The following is an 8620-nucleotide window of genomic DNA, read 5'->3' as shown; positions in this document are numbered from 1 at the left end:
GTTTAAGGTGTGTGAGATTGTTGAAGGAATTGTTCAGGAGTGTGATTGGAGGGATGCAATATGTACAGACTCTGAGTTACAGGAAGTTTGTAAGTTGGTGAGTGATGGCTGGCCATGTCTTAAGAATCTGAGCGATAGTGCCAAGAGATATTGGAACGTCAAAAATGAGCTATCTTTATAGGATGGTTTGTTGTGGAGAGGTACTAGGCTCATTCCACCTTCTTTGATCAGGGAAAAAATTCTCCTCTTGGCTCACCAAGGACATCAAGGTATATCCAAAACTAAGGAAAGGATACGATTGCATTTCTGGTGGCCGGGTATTGACCTTCTTGTGGAACGGATGATTCGTGATTGTATTGAATGTAACTCCTCTGATAAGGTTTGTAAGACAAGAACGCAGCCGATGGTTATTAGGGATGCCCCTGTGCGTTGTTGGCAGGATGTTGCTTTGGACATCCTAGGTCCCATTTCTTCAGGGAACTCTCAACGTTATGTCTTGGTCATGGTAGATATGTTCTCACGTTGGCCAGAAATAAAAATCACTCAAAACATTGAGACTAAAGATGTTGTAAAATTTTTACGTGAGGTTTTCAGCAGGGAGGGGTTTCCTGAAACCATCCTTACTGATAATGGGGTACAGTTAGTATCAAAAGAGATGGAAGATTTTTTGGCTAGTAAAGGTGTTAAACACAAGCGTTGTTCACTTTACCATCCGGAAAGTAATGGTATGGTGGAAAGGTTCAACCGTGTCCTTATGGAATCCATTCAGATTTCTAAAGACCAGGGTTCAGATTGGAAGGATAACCTTAAGGAGAGAGTCATGATCTATAGAATTACACCACATTCCTCCACAGGTGAGGTACCTTTTGTACTTTTTCGTGGTCGCACTCCGAACACTTCCTTATTTCAGACTTGGATGAGGAATTTGGGGGTGGAAACTAGTACTCTTAACAAGGATCCAGTCCTAAAGCAAAAGGTGAAATCTGAACTGAGAAAGGAGAACTTTGATAGCAGACATGCTGTCTCTTCTACCAAGGTATGTGTTGGGGATCAGGTGAGAGTTCGTCTTCCACTCAGATCCTCAAGTCCGAAGTTTTCCTCTCCTTTTGTTGTTTCAAAATTGTTTCGTAATGCTGTTAAATTAAATGATGGAAGAATCTGGAATTTGAATCGCATTGCTCCCTTTTTAGGTTCAACTGGGAGACAAGCTACGAACAACAATCTGGCCAAGAAATGTGTACATCCTAAATCTGATGTTGTGTCTGATGTTCCCACCAGGAAAAGTAGACGTTTATGTCATGCTCCTACTGCTCTAAATGATTATATTTTGAAATATTTGTTGTTGTTGTTTTTTTCTTTCTTTGTTTTTTTTGTGTTTCAGGGGAAGGTGTGTGGTATCCTTCTCCCTGTTTGCTTGCATCTGTATCTCACCCTTACTAGAATGTTATCCTTAGAATCTGATGATGTAGTCATGTTATAGTTCTAATCTGTCCAAGGCTGAGACAGTTGCTGCCTGCTTATCTCTGCTGTGGATGGGATCCTTTCTTCCTCTGATAAGAATAAAACCATCTGTTATCAACCTTCAATTGAGGTGTACTTCTTCACACTAACTAACTCGAGTAGCAATTACACAAGCTACTAATAAAATATTTGTATCTCATGCATCTGATACTGCTAAAAGCATCTGCAAAACCACCAGGTTTGGGTTGTGTTGGACAGGCCACATGACGGGCCGCTCTCCCCCGGCTCGACCAGGCCCGAGCCCCGTCACGCAAGCACCTCACACCACCATTGCACGTCCTACGTCCCCTCAGGGACCCCTGCCCTCGAGCATGATAACCTCGTGGGTCCGATCCACTGCCGGCCCATGCGCCCAGCCCGGGCCGCCATCTTGGACACTTCGCCACGAGGCCGCCTGGCCCCCGATCGACCTCAACCCTGGGCCTAGCCCGGCCTCAGACATTCCGGCACCACCCTCCACCCAGGAGGTGAGCGGGCTACTTGGCAAGTCAATGGGAGAAAGAGGTGCCGATGGCTCTCCCCCGCCCAGTGCCGCTCGCCCATCGCCTCCCCGGGCGCTGGCTCCACCCCCCTGCTGGGTGTCTGGACTCCCTCATCCCGGACCTCCCGACCTCCAAGTGCGAGGGTCCGGACATCAAAGCACACCAGCCCTATAACTGGGGCAGCTCCAGAGCAGGAAGGCAGTTGTATCTTGGAGTCGAGAGACGTAAAGAGGAACTCATCCTGGACGGACTACTGGCGCTGCCGTAGCTCTGTCCTGTGCACCATCGTCCTGCCTGTTGGCGCTGCCACAACCGTCGTAACCTTCATCCTTCATCGTCGCCCGGATCTGCTGGCGTGGCCGCGGACCGTTGTAACCGTCATCTTTCACCGGGACCTGCAGGCTCCGCCGCGGACCGTCGCCCTTCATCTACCTCGGGACCTGCTTGGCTCCTCCACGGCCCGACCATCTAAGAACGCCGAGCTCGAGGATTGTGAGCTATTTTGACCTCATTGGTAATTAAGACTGTCCCGCTACCCTTTACCTCAACCAGAGATCAGAACCGAGGGGACCCCTGAGTCCAGACCTCCTTGTATCGTACTATCGTAACCTAAGAATTGCATATAAAGTCTCGTTAACCTTCAACCTTGTGTGGTGTCCGTCTGTGGGGGGGGAAGTTACTTATCTGTACAGTCGTTGGAGACGGCTCTCCCTGGAGACCTCTCCCCGTAATCTCGGCCGACCCTCCCGGTCCGTCTAACATTGGTGGCCAGCGGCGCGATCCGAATCACCGCATAACGTACAGAGAGTAGCTCACCCCACAACGAACAACAATGTCGACTAAAGAGAGCGGATCAACTGAGAAGTTCCAAATGGAAAAACTAGAGGAATACAGCCATCGTGAACTAAAGCAGTTCTGCATCGAACTAGGTATCGCTACCACCGGACTAAGTACCAAGGACGATTTTAAGCATGCCCTAGAATCTTGGGCAGAGACCGGGGATGTCGAAGCCCCTGAGCAAAGCACCACGAAAAATACCAACACGGCCCCTGAGGGGCGAAGAACCAGTCTCTCGCAAGACGAGATCCAAGAAAGAGAAAAAGCCCGACTACACGAACTCGAAATGGCCCGACTCAAGATGGACATAGAACTCAAATTGGCCGAGCAAAAAATAAACTTAGAGCACCTTCGCCTCCGAGAAGAAAGAGAGGAGAAACAGAGGCAAAGGGAGCTCGAGGAAAAAAGACTAACGTACGAGCACGAACGGAACCTAGCCGAGATCAACCTGCGCAAGCAAAATAAAGAGTTAGGGGTGCCCGACAGACCGTCCACCCCAGGGACCACGGAGAAAAAAGTGCACATCCCCAAGGATGTGGTCCGGGAATATTTTCGAGAAGACGACATCCAGCAATGGTTTAAGGCCTATGAAATCGCGATGACTGCGCACCGGATCGATAGAGCCGACTGGGGAGCCGGCTTATGGGGCAAATTCCTCAATGAAGGCCGCGACACTCTGTTACAGCTCCCGGACCACCAGATGACCTCCTACGACCATATGAAAGCGGCCCTCCTCACCCGCTATGGCCTCACGCCCGAGATGTACCGTCAGAGGTTCCGAGACTGCACACGCATTCCAGGTACAACTTGGGTGGACTATGTAACGTACTTTAGCCGAGCCTTCGAAGGCTGGATCAGAGGGAACAACGTCACGACCTACGAGCAGCTATTCAATCTGATGGTATGGGAGCATCTGTCCAACAATTGCTTCATTGAACTGCGCCAACACCTCCTCGACAGCAAGTTAACCGATCCCCGGCAGCTCGCAGCCGAAGCTGACCGGTGGGAGATCACCCGAGTGGGCCGGAATGGGTCCTACGAGCAGAACAGGAACAACAATGGTCACCACCGACCCAGAGGAGGAGGAGGGGGCCAAGGACGAGGAAGAGACAACACTCCGGCCGCCCCCACTACCAGCACCACCCCCCCGGCCAACCGGGGCAGCACCCCGGCGCGACCGGGATACAGAGCCAATGTTACATGTCACCGATGCCAACGAGTCGGCCACTATGCAAACGACCCAAGCTGCCCGCAGTATCAGAGTCCAAAACCCCGCCATGTGGCCGCCGCGGCACTAGGGGAAGAACAGATCTCCGAGGAACCAGAAACAGACGAGCAAGAGTATCCAGAGTGGGAGCCAGCCGCCATGACTCTCGCGTGCTTAGGGGGAAGAGACATGGTCCCGCGGGTCCCCCTACCCGCTAACACCCAGAAGTACAGCCAATGGGTGAGCATCAATGGACAACGGGCCGAAGCCCTTCGAGACACCGGGGCCAGTGTGACAGCCGTCCGCTGTCATCTGGTGACCCCAGAACAATATCTACCGAACATTCTCTGCCCTGTGCGATCAGCCGACAACTCGGAGAGTCTGTGTCGGATGGCCTGCGTCCCCTTTGAGTGGGGAGGGGTCTCTGGCATGTTGAAGGTAACGGTCCGAGACGACGCCCCCGTGGACTGCCTCCTCGGAAATGATCTGGAAAGCTCCCCGTGGGCAGCCGTGGAGCGAAAAGAACACTTGGGGATGTTGGGCGTCCCAGACTGGGCGTGCGTCACCACCCGGTCCATGGCCGCCCGTGCCAACCCGGAAGAACCCGAATGGCCGGCGCCACCGCCTCCGGTCGCCCCCGCCGAGACCCCCGACCATGGCACCCCCCTCGAACTTGCTCAACCTTCCGACCTTGCTAATCTTGACCAGTGGGCTCAAGAAGGGGGACCCACACAAGAACAATTTCGTCAGGAACAGAAGACCTGCCCCTCCCTTGAGGGACTCCGACAACAAGCGCTCGCCCAAAGCGCAGGGGACACCTCCGGAACTCATTGGGTCTACTGGGACAATGATCTATTGTACAGCGAGCAACGAATCGCCGAGCTGGGGGCCAACCGAGTACTAGTGGTGCCCCTCCGCTTTAGAGACTTCCTGCTAAATTTGGCCCACGATGTCCCCCTGGCAGGGCACCTGGGACAAGATAAAACCTACAGCCGCCTAGTGACCCACTTCTTCTGGCCCAAAATGAGAAACGATGTGCACCAGCATTGCCGATCTTGCCCCACGTGCCAAGCCAGTGGGAAGAGCGGCCGCAAATTAAAGGCCCCCCTGCAACCCTTTCCAGTAGTCACGACCCCATTTGAGAGGGTCGGGATAGACATTGTGGGACCCCTGGACCCGCGTACAAGACAAGGCCATCGCTTCATCCTGGTACTAGTGGACCACGCCACCCGCTACCCTGAGGCTATTCCTCTCCGGACCGTGACAGCCCCAGTGGTCGGCCGGGCCCTGATGGGGATCTTCTCCCGTGTGGGGTTCCCCCGAGAAGTCGTCAGTGACAGAGGCACGAACTTTATTTCTAAATATATGAAGTCCCTCTGGCAACAGTGTGGGGTCACCTACCGCTTCACGACCCCCTATCACCCCCAAGGAAACGGACTTGTTGAGCGGTTCAATCGCACACTAAAAGGGATGATCGGGGGATTGGAAGAGCCCCTCCGTCGCCAGTGGGATGTGCTGCTGCCGTGCCTCCTCTTCGCCTACCGGGAGGTCCCACAGAAATCCTTAGGCTTCAGCCCCTTCGAACTGCTCTATGGGCACCCAGTGCGGGGGCCGCTCAGCCTGATCAAAGAAGGCTGGGAGATGCCTCCGGCAAAGAACCCTCCAGATGTCTTCCGGTACCTCCTCACCCTCCGCAACCAGTCCCGGCGGTTCAGAGACCTAGCAAAAGCCAACCTAGAGGCCAGTCAAGAGGACATGAAAAAATGGTATGACCAGAACGCCTCATCCATCGAATTCGAGCCGGGGCAACAGGTCTGGGTAATGTCCCCCACAGAGCCGTGCGCTCTCCAAGACAAATGGACAGGACCCTTCAAGGTAATCGAGCGCAAAGGTCCTGCCACCTATCTGATCGATATGGAGTCCTCCCGGAATCCACTCCGAGTCCTACACACCAACAGACTGAAGCCCCACTTTGCACGAACAGAACTCAGCCTACTGATGGCCACAGACAATGGGGTTGAAGACGACTCCGAGCCTCTCCCTGACCTCTTGCGGACCCAGGAGCAAGACGGCTCCGTGGATGGGGTCCGACTCTCGGAGACCCTCACCAGAGAACAACGTCAAGAGTGCCAAGCCCTCCTATCCCGGTTCGCCAGTCTGTTCTCCCTCACCCCAGGTGTCACTTCCTGGTGTGTGCACGATGTGGACACCGGAGACAGCCCCCCTATCCGCCACCGGGCCTACCGCGTACCTGATCGGGTACGGGCCTGCATCCAGGCGGAAGTAGCTAAGATGCTCACGCTCGGGGTCATCGAGCCCTCAGACAGTCCATGGGCCAGCCCGGTCGTACTGGTCCCCAAAGCAGCCGCCCCCGGAACCACACCCGAACTCCGGTTCTGTGTCGACTACCGGGGCCTGAATGAGGTCACCAGAACGGACGCACACCCCATCCCCCGGGCAGATGAACTGGTCGACCGAATGGGCGCTGCCCGCTACCTCAGCATCTTCGACCTGACGGCAGGTTATTGGCAGATCGGTCTCACACCCCGAGCACAAGAACGTTCTGCCTTCTCCACCCCCGATGGCCACTATCATTTTACGGTCATGCCCTTCGGCATGAAGAACGCCCCAGCGACTTTCCAACGGCTCGTCAATCAGGTCCTGGCGGGGCTCGAAGAATTCAGCGCCGCCTACCTGGACGACATCGCTGTGTACAGCCACCAGTGGACCGAGCACCTCCACCACCTCCAAGCAGTGCTGCAAGCCCTTCAGCGAGCTGGCCTCACGATCAAGGCTAGCAAATGCCAAATCGGACAAGGGTCGGTGACCTACCTCGGACACCAGGTGGGAAGCGGCCTAGTGGCCCCTTTACAGCTAAAAATTGCCGCCATCCAGAACTGGCAACCCCCTATCACTCAAACTGAAGTGCGAGCCTTCCTGGGCCTCACGGGCTACTACCGAAGGTTCGTGAAAGACTATGGTACCATCGTGGGGCCTCTCACCGAACTCACGTCAAAAAATCAGCCCAAAAAGGTGAACTGGACCCCAGGGTGTCAAGCGGCATTCGAACAATTAAAGGCTGCCATGTGTTCCGCTCCTGTGCTCCAGGCCCCAGACTACAGCCGGGAGTTCGTCGTCCAGACGGACGCCTCCGACCAGGGCATTGGGGCGGTCCTGTCCCAAGTAAACACCGAAGGCCTTGATCAACCGGTGGCCTTCATCAGCCGGAGACTCCTACCACGGGAACAACGCTGGAGCACCATAGAGAGGGAAGCCTTCGCTGTGGTATGGGCCCTCAAGAAGCTCCGGCCCTACCTTTTTGGCACCCACTTCCGGGTGCAGACTGACCACCGACCCCTGCAGTGGTTGATGCATATGCGGGGGGAGAACCCAAAATTGCTACGCTGGTCCATCTCCCTGCAAGGCATGGACTTCACCGTCGAACACCGGCCTGGGTCCGACCACGCCAACGCGGATGGCCTGTCCCGATTTTTCCGCCTCGACGAAGAGAGTCCCCAAGAGGATGGGTAACTCTCCCCGCCTTCAGCTGGGGGGGACGCATGTTGGACAGGCCACATGACGGGCCGCTCTCCCCCGGCTCGACCAGGCCCGAGCCCCGTCACGCAAGCACCTCACACCACCATTGCACGTCCTACGTCCCCTCAGGGACCCCTGCCCTCGAGCATGATAACCTCGTGGGTCCGATCCACTGCCGGCCCATGCGCCCAGCCCGGGCCGCCATCTTGGACACTTCGCCACGAGGCCGCCTGGCCCCCGATCGACCTCAACCCTGGGCCTAGCCCGGCCTCAGACATTCCGGCACCACCCTCCACCCAGGAGGTGAGCGGGCTACTTGGCAAGTCAATGGGAGAAAGAGGTGCCGATGGCTCTCCCCCGCCCAGTGCCGCTCGCCCATCGCCTCCCCGGGCGCTGGCTCCACCCCCCTGCTGGGTGTCTGGACTCCCTCATCCCGGACCTCCCGACCTCCAAGTGCGAGGGTCCGGACATCAAAGCACACCAGCCCTATAACTGGGGCAGCTCCAGAGCAGGAAGGCAGTTGTATCTTGGAGTCGAGAGACGTAAAGAGGAACTCATCCTGGACGGACTACTGGCGCTGCCGTAGCTCTGTCCTGTGCACCATCGTCCTGCCTGTTGGCGCTGCCACAACCGTCGTAACCTTCATCCTTCATCGTCGCCCGGATCTGCTGGCGTGGCCGCGGACCGTTGTAACCGTCATCTTTCACCGGGACCTGCAGGCTCCGCCGCGGACCGTCGCCCTTCATCTACCTCGGGACCTGCTTGGCTCCTCCACGGCCCGACCATCTAAGAACGCCGAGCTCGAGGATTGTGAGCTATTTTGACCTCATTGGTAATTAAGACTGTCCCGCTACCCTTTACCTCAACCAGAGATCAGAACCGAGGGGACCCCTGAGTCCAGACCTCCTTGTATCGTACTATCGTAACCTAAGAATTGCATATAAAGTCTCGTTAACCTTCAACCTTGTGTGGTGTCCGTCTGTGGGGGGGGAAGTTACTTATCTGTACAGTCGTTGGAGACGGCTCTCCCTGGAGA

The sequence above is a fragment of the Lissotriton vulgaris genome, chromosome 5, assembly GCF_964263255.1.
Source record: "Lissotriton vulgaris chromosome 5, aLisVul1.2, whole genome shotgun sequence".
NCBI classification, from domain to species: Eukaryota; Metazoa; Chordata; class Amphibia; order Caudata; family Salamandridae; genus Lissotriton; species Lissotriton vulgaris.
Note: the sequence above shows the minus strand (reverse complement) of the source record.